Here is an 11,406-nt window from a genome sequence, read left to right on the forward strand (position 1 = left end):
AAAGAAAGAAAGAAAGAAAGAAAGAAAGAAAGAAAGAAAGAAAGAAAAGCAGGCAAGGACAACTCTCAAAAAAGGTCTTCCAAGACCAGTCCTAAAGGTCTCCCTTTTGCAAATTCTTTCTTTTCTTCTGGCTGATTCACCAAGTCTGAGTTAGAAGAACTAATGATCTGATGCACAGCACCAGTGAAAAAGCCAATTCTGAAAAGAAGAGTGTTAACAGTCCGGGAAAAAACAAGAAATTCATTGGCCATCTTGTCTGGCAGGCTTCTCATTTCTTGAAGGCTCCTAGGCTTCTAACTGGCTGTGATGTTGCAAGCCAACAAACTACTCATTTATTAACATCCAGAGCTAGAGAAGTGTCCTGGTTTAGACACACACGCACACACACACACACACACACACACACCCCTATAAAAATGACAACCCCCTTATACAACCTTGGTCAGTTTTTATTTCCCTTACCTGATTTATTTTCCTTCACAGATCTTATTTCGTTTGAAAAAAAAATGTAGATCTGTTGGTTTATTGTCATTATTCTTGATAGAATCCAAGTCCCTTAAGAGGGACTTTGTCGTTTTATAATGTTTTTTCACTTCAAGTTCTCAACACTTAAGGCACTGCCTGACACATAGTAGGTTTGCATCAAGGATTTCTTGAATGGATAAATTCATGTATTTATTCATCCATTATAAGTAATCCATACTGAATATTTACTCTGTAAATATTTACATACCACAGTTTCTGTGGTATGTAGGAACAAGAAATAGAGTGAGTAGTTTCACCACCATCAAGTAAGGTTGGTGGATTGGAAGATACATATTGGACATGTTAAAGCACATATGAAAATCAAGAACAATCAAGGAAAAGAACAGGTTGCTATGGGAAAAAAGCAATAGGATGCGTTCTAATTTAGACTGAAATTAAAAAAGAGATCTCTGAGGATATGACATTTAAGTTCATATCTGGATAACAAGGAAAAAAAAACATGCAGAGAGTGAGGGTAAGAACATTCTATATATAGGGAAAAAAACCTTAGGATGTTAGAGGGACAAAAAGAAGGCTCGTTTCACTGCGCTGTGTGCCAAGTGGACTAAAAATACACAGCTCTATGCGCACGTCTGGAATGCAGAAGAAATGTCTGAGTTCTATATAGATCTGGGAATTATTAGCATAAGCCTGGTTTGTAAAAGCCTGATAATGAATGAGCTCCCTTATGAAGAGACTAGAGAGAAAGGGTCCTGACCAAGGCTGAGAAACTCCCACACTTTCAGTTAGGAAGCTGAGTGTGAGACAAAGGAGAATATGAAGAAATGGTTGGAGAAGTTGAAAGATAGTGCAGCTATCTCAAAGTATAGACGACAAGGACAGAAAGGGTCTCAGAAGATGCTATCTGACTGCTTTCAATGACCGCAAGTTCCCCAAGAAAGACTAAACATTGACAATGGGTATGACAGAACAAAGGCTATTGTTGCCTTTCCCCAGAGCACATTTTTGTAGTGTCATGGAGAAGAAAGACAAATGCCTGTGAGGGAAAGAGAAAATGGAACTTGAAGAAGCAGAGACTGTGTATATAAAATGTGTTCTAAGAGTTTGATTATGAAGAAAGCCTGGAAAAATAGGAGGAGACATAGAAGAGGATGTTTGATGAGGGGGATTTTTGTGTTAAGTAGGTTTGTTTGCCAAACAGAAAAACCCTGTCCAGGGGTGGGGTGGGAATATCTTTATAAAATATGTACATACACCCAGAATCCTGCCTTGAATTTCAAAGAATTCATAAGCCTTATTCAATCTTTTCAGAATTAGTGGATCTCAGTTTAATAGCGGATGCCCTAAGATGCACTTAGACATTTTTTTAAGTGATGGTCTTTCACATATAATTTTAAAACAGGAGATTGATGTATTCATGCAATAACCTATAATAGGTTTTTATTTATCCAGAAATCTGCTTTCTCTCCTCTTTTTTACGTTTCCTTTCTTTGTGTTATTTGGTTACTCAGTTGGGGATCAGCATGGTATAGTAGAAAGCTCATTTCTTCCAACGGGAATAAAATACCTACCACATAAATTTATTTGAAATAATAATCCTTTCACCAACTTTGTGTATGAAAAAAACACTGACTCTACATAGGTGATCAAGTGATTGCTAGTATTTCTGCCTGTTTCTGTATTTCTGGGAAATCTACACAGAGGGTTATAAAGTTTAAAAATGTGCTCTCTCTTTTTAGGAGAATGACTTAAGGTGCACAGTTCAGCTTCATGCTAATTTTAAAATGATTTCTGCTGGTGATAATGACTGAATTGATTATAAATCGAGAGTGCAGATGGCCCATTGGTCACCTCTGGCATGCCTACTTCTATGCCATGGGACTATAATAAGGAAACCTGAATACGTCCATATTTTGTTGTAATACTAATCCAAGACTTTTCCCACCCCAGCATCCAAAACTAAGACAAAAAAAAGTACAAATGAGAAGAAATATCCTATGTTTCCTATAATTAAATGTAATATTTTTATTTTTTTAAAGTTTATTTATTTATTTTAAGAGACAGCGAGAATGGGGGAGGGACAGAGAGAGAGGGAAAGAGAGAGAATCCCAAGCAGTCTCTGCACTGTCAGTGCAAGGCCCCATGCGGGGCTCGAACTCAAACTGTGAGATCGTGACCTGAGGTGAAATCAAGAGCTGGTAATTTAACCGACTGAGCCACCCAGGTGCCCCAGATAATTAATTATAATGATATTAAGTAAATATTTTCCAAATGAAGACAGAGAAGACTGTCATGTCAGTATCAATAGTGACAAAATTCTTTGTTTTTAAAACAGATATTCTTGGGGCGCCTGGGTGGCTCAGTCGGTTGAGCGGCCGACTTCAGCTCAGGTCATGATCTCACAGTCCGTGAGTTCGAGCCCCGCGTTGGGCTCTGTGCTGACAGCTCGGAGCCTGGAGCCTGTTTCGGATTCCGTGTCTCCCTCTCTCTGACCTTCCCCCGTTCATGCTCTGTCTCTCTCTGTCTCAAAAATAAATAAACGTTAAAAAATAAAAAAAAAAAAAACATATTCTTATGTGTAGTTTCTCGTGGCAATTGGAGAGAAAGTCAGAATGAAGGTTTTATTTTGTTCATTCATCCCATGTCTTCAGGCATCACTCTGCTAAAAGCATCATGCATATTTGAACGTTGTTATGAATTCATCTTTGGAGAGAGTAGGACAAAACGCTATTTTAATGGAACTAGAAACCAAAGTAATGTATGCCGTGCCAGCGTTCTAAAGGTGAGGACCACAGAGAATACAAGGTGGCAGGAAGCAAGATTGGAGACTGAGACAGACCCTCTGATGAAGTGCTCTGGTCCTGCTTTTAATTCTCTATCATTCTCACATAGAGATGAGATGATCGTAGAAATCCAGTATTGGTCGCGTTCTATCAAGTCTTTCATCCATCAAACATGCTATTCTGCTTCTGTCAGTCACTAACATCCAACAAGAATTCTTACCACTTACACAGTTACTTTGTATTTTCAACGTACTTTGTAGCTATTAGTGAACTCTGAGTATCTATATGTGGCACTCAGTTTGTAATAAATCCATTTTACTCTCTACTCCTATCCTGTGCCATTTTCTTGATAAACAAGCCTGTCTCAGTAAGATTTGCTCATGGAGGATGTTCATTTGACAAATATGTGACAGGCTTCAAGTCCCCATCAATTAAAGAGATCTCTTTATAGCTAAATATTTCATTGTATATTTTGACAGAAATGGAATCATAGAGTACAAACACTTTTTAAACTTATTTTCACTGAATAACTTAATATTAATTAAGGGTACCTTTTTAATAGCCTATTTGGATAGTACCTATTACCTACAATGTTTGACTCGAAGGACAGTAGTGTTTTAGCTCCTGGGATTGTCAGCAATACCATTACCTCTTAAAGTGTCTTTATCAATAGTTGGTCACAGAAATGAAATCAGAGCTCCAAACAACATTCCAAGAGGGCTTTTTGATAGACATATGGAGTTGAGGTGGTGTGGGTGGTGGGTTACCTCAGCAAGGCAGGTATGGGATTATGTGAGGCCACTTGCATTGGCAAAATAGGTTTGCATAAACACCTTTACTGACAAAAATATGACCTCAAAGTTTCACAATTCTGACAATGACTGGCTTATTCAGTAAATCACAAAACCCTAGAAAGCGGATGTTAGAGTTATTAAAAAAAATAAATCAACAAATATCAATTGCTGATTTGTAAAATGAATCTTCAGAATAAAATTAAACATGACCGTTAATGATAAATTTAAATATTTTATAACCTGAGCCTAAAATCTTATAATGTGTATGATTATCAATGTGCCTCAATAATTAGGAAACGGTATCATGGGAGAATTTAGAGTTAAGTGGAAAAGATCAGGCAAACAAAGAGCTCATATAAATATATGATGTAAGATGTTAAAAATCTTATTTTATTATTTATCTTATACATGCCAACAAGTTATTTGTTTCTTTATTCTGGGATTTTATTTTAACTTTTAAGTTATCCCGTGTGATAGTATTTTATTTCCATTTGAAGAAACTGGGACTTTTCCGCATGGCTTTCTACTGAACAATGCTTATTCCCAACTGAGTAGGAGAAAAATTAAACACTAAGAAATGAAATGTAAAATAAGGAAGCAAGGTAAATAAACTCCTTAACATTAATAAGATATGACAAAAATTAATTATTGGCTGTTATAATCTGTTAATAGTGTTCATTTTGATGCTTGTCAAAAATTTCATTGTCAAGGAAGATTTAATTTAAAAAGTATAGAGATTATAGTCCTAGAGGTCAGAACACCTAGGCAATTATGGAAAATATTTAATGTTGTAATAACATACATTTCATCAAAAGGTAAATGTTAAACTTTAGAATATAAGGCAAGGGAAAGGGGGCTACTTAGTAATATTGGGAAGAGAGTGAAATGGTAAGAAAACAGACAGGGGATCTGAATGGGGAAAAATTAAGCTACATGGTATAGAGTTCCTGAAAGTGCCCAAAAGTGCCCAAAATATGTCGCAAAAAATGGTTTATCATCTCAAATGAAAAAAGGCCTTCTAGGTTGGGCAGAGACCATGGGTACCACACAGCCATCTTTTAATTTTGGATCTATTAGTTCAAAAGCTTCTGAGCCTTATGTGACATGCACACATATGTTTTATTTAACTATCTGAGGTGACATTTCCCTCTTTTTATAAATGAGGAAACCAAGACTAAATGATGCTGAGTAGTTTGTTCAGGTATAAAAAGATAAGATATATTGTAAACTTAGATGTGAGGTCAGGCTTTGGTAGCAAAATCTTTATAATGCTTATAACCACTATTTTCACAATAATTATCAATAGTTGTTTGGTGTTGCTAATTGAATCAAAAGCCAAAAAGTTGTGCAAAGTGAATTCAACAATACTTTGAAAGGATCATATGCCATGATCATATGCCATGGGATTTATTCCAGACGTGCAAGGATGGTTCAATATCTATAAATCAATCAACATGATACACCACATTAACAAAATAAAGATAAAAATCATATGACCATCTCAATAGATGTAGAAAAAGCATTTGACAAAATTCAACATCCATTTATGTAAAACTCTCTCAATGGAGTGAGTACAGAGGGTGTACCTGAACATAACAAAGGCCTTATATGACAAGTCCACAGCTAACATCATACTCAGTGGTGAAAAGCTAGAAATCTTCTCTTCTAAGATCAGGAAAAACACAAAAATGCCCAATTTTGCCACTTTTATTCAATACAGTATTGGAAGTGGTAGCCAGAACATTAGGCAAGCAAAGCTGAAAGCTTTTGCTATAAAATCAGGAAAAGACAAGGATGCCCATTCTCACCACTTTTATTCAACATAGTATTGGAAGTCCTAGCCAGAGCAACTTGGCAAGAAAAAGAAATAAAAGACATCCAAATTGGAAAGAAAGAAGTAAAACTGTCACTATTTGCAGATGACATCTATACCATCTATATATCTATATACCTATACCTATTTAGACATCTACATATCCACATATCTATATGTATATACATATGTATCTATACATATACATATATAGATGATAGATGATAGATACAGATGATATAGATATAGATACAGGTAGATACAGCTATATAGAAAACCTCTAAAAACTCAACCAAAAATATTTGAGAACTAATAAACAAATTCAATAAATTTGTAGGATACAAAATCAAAACAAAAATCGATTGTGTTTTTATACACTAAAAAAAAAGCTATCAGAAAAAGAAATTAAGAAAATTAATCCCACTTACAATTGCATTAAAAAGAATAAAATATCTAGGTATGAATCTAACCAAGGAGGCAAAAGACCTCCACCTTAAAAACTATAAGACAATGATAAAAGAAATTGAAGAAGACACATGAAATGGAAAGATATTCTGTACTTATGGGTTAGAAGAATTAATATTGTTAAAATGTCCATACTACCCAAAGCAATATATTGATTCAATGAAAACTGTATTATAATCAATAAGGGATTTTTCACATAAATAGAACAAACAATACTAAAATTTGTATGGAACCAAAAAATATCCTGAGGCCAAAGCAATCTTGAGAAAAAAGAACAGACCTGGAGGCATCACACTCCCTGACTTTAAACTATACCACAAAGCTATAGTAATCAAACGAGTATAGTATTATCTGTAATACCTAAAACCATAAAACTGAAGAAAACGTAAGCAATTCTTTGAAATTGGTCTTGGCAATAAATTTTTTGTTCTGATTCCAAAAAAAAAGGCAGCAAATGCAAAAATAACAAATGATATTGTATCAAAGTAAGAAGCTTGTGAACAGCAAAATAAATAATCAACAAAATGAAAAGGCAACCTACTGAATGGAAGAGGTATTTGCAAATCATATATCCAATAGGTTAATATCCAAAATATATAAAGAACTTCTATAATTCAGTAACAAAAAAAATTAACAAATGGGCAGAGGATCTGAATAGACATTTTTCCTGAAGAAGCCATACAGATGGCCAAGAAGCACACGAAATGGTGCTCAACATCACTCATCATCAGGTAAATGCAAATCAAAATGCAAATCAATGACATACCACCCCACCCCTGTCAGAATGGCTAAAATAAAAAAATACAAGAAACCTCAGATGTTGGTGAGGATGTGGAGGAAAAGGAACCCTCTTGCTCGGTTGGTGGGAATGCTAACTAGTGCAGCTACTGAGGAAAACAGTATGGAGGTTCCTCAAAAATTAAAAATAGAATTACCATATGGTCCAGTAATTGCACTACTGGGTATTTACCCAAAGAACATGAAAACACTGATTAGAAAGGATATATGCACCCCTATGTTTATTATAGCATTATTTACAACAGCCAAATTATGGAAACAGCCCAAATGTCCAATAATAAATAAATGGATAAAGAAGATGTGTATCTATATAAAATCTATATCTATATAATTTATATCTATCTATATCATCTATATATCTATATCTACATCATCTATATCTACATCATTTCTCTATGTCTGTATCTATATCTAATCTATATCTATACCTATATCTATGATGGAATATTATTCAGCCATAAAATATGAGATCTTGCCATTTGCAACAACATGGATTGATCTACAGAGTATAGTACAAAGCAAAATAAGCCAGAGAAAGATAAATACCATATGATTTCACTCATCTGTGGAATTTAAGAAATTAAGCAAATGAACAAAGGAAAAAAAGAGAGACAAACTAAAACAACAACAACAACAACAACAACAAAACAAACAGATTCTTAACTACATAGAAAAAAAAGTTACCAGAGGGGAGGTGGGTGGGGGTATGGGTGAAACAGGTGAAGGGGATTAAGACTACACTTAACTAAGGGTGTCTGGGTGGCTCAATTGGTTAAGCATCCGACTCTTGATTTTTGCTCAGGTCATGATCCCAGGGTTATGGGTTTTGAACCCTGTGTCGGGCTCTCTGCTGGGCATGGAGCCTGTTTAAGACTCTCTTTCTCCCTCGCTCTCTGCCCCTCCCCTGCTCGTGAGCCTACCCCCCCCCCCCACTCTCTCTCTCTCAAAAAAAAAGACTACACTTATTTTGATGAGCACTGAGTTATGTATGGAATTGTTGAATCACTATATTGTACACCTGAACTTAATATAACACTGTATGTTAACTATACTGGAAATTAAAGTAAACAAACAAAAAATAGCTATAATCCTGCCATCAAGAGATAATCACACAATTTTAAGTATTCCTTTGCTGTTATTTTCATATAGTTTTTCAAAATTTATATGTGTGTTTGGACTTTTGCCTGTATATGCATTTGTTCTGTAGATTTTCTACAACACGTAATATAGTAGTTGCCTTATTTTGCTAAAGCTGTCGTAACAAAGTATCACAGACTGATGGCTTAAACAACATGAATATTTTGTCTCACTCCCTGAAGGCTGTAAGTTTGAGATCAAAGTGTTGGCACAGTTGCTTCCTTCTGAGGGCTCGGGAGGCCTGGGAGGGAGATGCTGCTTCCTGCTTCTCCCCTAAGTTTTGGTGGTTTTCTGGCAATGTTTAGCATTGTTTCACTTGTGGACCACAGGTATTGAAAATAAACATCAAAAGGAGGAGTCAGGAGCTCTCCATGAGAATGCTGAAGGGTAATGCATTTTTGATTGTTTGGAAGGACCCTTCTACACATGTCAGGAGTTCACGCAGAAGGATGCCTTTTTCCTCTGAGAAACACAAATGATGCATTTCCACATTGCAATGCTGGTCAGCGGATCCTTTCCAAAAGAAAAAGTTAAGGAGGTTTTCAAAAACTTTAGGAATATTGGAGGGGGAAAAATCCCATCATCACCACTACTGCCGTCATCATCATCATCATCATCATCAAATTAGTCCTTGCAACAATCTCAAAAGGTTCCTCGGTGAAGTATAAAGGCAGGGATGAAGAACACTGATTTCCAGTTGTCTTGAATTCTGTGCCATCAAATTATCAGCATGTAATGGAATCAATGCTGAAAATTTCAGCATTTCTGTGTGTGTGTGTGTGTGTGTGTGTGTGTGTGTGTGTGTGTGTGAGTTAGGATGCTTAAATCAAATGGAAACTCATCCCTAACCCTTTGTAATGTCCTACTTTGGTGTCTGTGATGATGATGAACCTTTATCCTGGCTTCAGGAAATAAACAATGATTCAATCCAAAAAAAACCAAACAACAACAACAACAAAAAAAAACAAAACAAAACGTTCTTTGTCTTTATGTCCATGTGGCATTTTCACTGCATGTGTCTCACTGTGCCCAAAGGTCCCTGTTTTATAAAGACAACAATGATATTGGATTAAGGCCTGCTCTTATGAAATCATTTTAACTTGATTCTCTCTGGAAAGACCCTATCTCCTAATTATGTCACGTTCTGAGATACCGAGGGCTAGGACTCCAACATATCTTTTTGGGGAGTACACAAATCAAGTCATTATTTTCTCAGTTTCTGAAATGCTTTGAAAATTTCATTTGTAATAACCGCATAATGTTTTTATCGTTAAGACAGAGCTTGTTTTCCTTAAACATTACCCTTTTGTTGGACATTTATTTGTTTAACCTTCTTCAGCTTATAATAGTGCTATGAATATTCTTATGCAGAAAATTTTTTATGTATCTCTGAGTCTATACTTGATTTAAAGTTCTAAAAATAGAAACACTTAGTATAAAGGTATGGATATTTATAAGACTTTTATATTTATCGCCTAATTTGTCTCATAAAAAGTGTGCGGGTTATGGTTTAAAGTATTTAAAAATATGGTTGGCAAATACTGAAACTCATTGCTTTAATGTAAATACTTTGCTTATAATGAGGTTGAATATTTTTTATGTTGCCATTCTTTTTTATATTGACTACTCAATTGCTCTGCCCATTTTCTACAGGGGCATGATAGTCATCCCCTTGCTGATTTATAGGATAAAGTTTTAATATATATCACTTTCATATAGAGCTTATTTTAATTATCATGTTTGGTTATACAATATACAATCAAAAATGCAATTACTTAAAAATATGTATAGGTTCATCTTTTCATCAATAAAATTACAGTCCTGAAAATATCTGGAATCCATAATTTATAGGAAATATTTAGGATTTTACATCCTGATAGGAGATATAATTCTAGTTATCCAGCTGCTGCAGAAGACTTACACATCAATGAAAGTTAATTATAAGTTTTCTCTGACACAGAAAGGTGAAGTGACTTTCCAATGTCATAAAACTAGAGAATAGCAGAAGTGGGAATAGAATTCAGGTCTACTGAATCCCAGTGCAATACTTTAGTAAGTAGTCAACTATGATTTGTTGTGAAATAATAATTGCTAATTACTTTGGGTATTCCTTTCATCCTTAAAAGATCTAACAGTGCTCACAAGTTCATAAAGTTTATCCAATGGACAACAATGCCTTATGAGAGGATTTTCCTTCAATATTATGTCAAATGAACTTTTTAAATTTGGTGATTTCAATAACAGTTTCAACTGGATTCTCTAATGGCAGCTGTTGACTTTCTTTCTAAAGGTGGTGATGGGAGTATACAGGGTCTCTCCACCAGAGATGCAGAATGCTAACACTTATTGTGTTCCCACTATGTGTCAGATATTTACTATAGTATCAAATTGATTCCTTAATATTCAAAGAGATAAGAATTTTACAGATTAGAAACTGAAGGTGAGATGGGCCCCGAGATCAGCAGATCAAATAGAAGAGCTGAGCTTCGAACTGAGAGCAAACTCCAAACATCCCATTCTTTCCAAGACTCTATAGTCTTTCCACACTCTACGAAAGAACACGTGGTAGTATTTCTTGTGTCTTGAAGAGCCACTGAAAAAAAGCAGAGATGGGAACACAGATAATAGGCAATGTAATGGATTCTGTGGAGTACATTTCTTAAAATGACATCATTAGGTGAGAAGCAAGGATTCAATGGTTAAAGTAACATTTTCTGAAGGTGTTCAAGGCATCATTCAAACCTCACATTCAAAACGTTATCATGATTATTTTATTGGTCAGGGCATTAAGTTTCAGAGAAGTTAAATACATTTTCCAAGGCCATCAAGGCAGTTAGTGGTAGAACCAGGATTGAAAAAATCATATGTCTGACCCCACAGTTTGAGAATTTCTTTAACTAAGCCTTTGAGATTCCTTCCATTGTGAGGCTAGTTTTGTTTTTGTTTTTTGTTTGTTTGTTTCTTTGTTTTTTTTCCCCCTCAAATTGAAGAGGACATAAAGAAGTCTGATAGGAGCTACATCTGATGGATGGATGCATACATGATCTCACCTACTCCTCGAAAATAGTTTCAGTTGTTTTTTAAAAATTTTTTAAGGGGCGCCTGGGTGGCGCAGTCGGTTAAGCGTCCG

General features: G+C 35.3%; 1 long non-coding RNA gene across 1 annotated transcript; it reads left to right on the forward strand.

Annotated features, from left to right (window-relative positions):
* The first annotated feature begins 5,666 nt into the window (after positions 1–5,666).
* LOC121030281 (uncharacterized) lies at positions 5,667–5,926 on the forward strand. Its single transcript, XR_005790156.1, has 2 exons — positions 5,667–5,704; positions 5,816–5,926. It is a non-coding gene; the product is annotated as an uncharacterized LOC121030281 (long non-coding RNA).
* The last annotated feature ends 5,480 nt before the right edge of the window (positions 5,927–11,406 follow it).

Source organism: Herpailurus yagouaroundi, unplaced genomic scaffold, assembly GCF_014898765.1.
Source record: "Herpailurus yagouaroundi ecotype Mexico unplaced genomic scaffold, PumYag 140, whole genome shotgun sequence".
Lineage (NCBI taxonomy): Eukaryota > Metazoa > Chordata > Mammalia > Carnivora > Felidae > Herpailurus > Herpailurus yagouaroundi.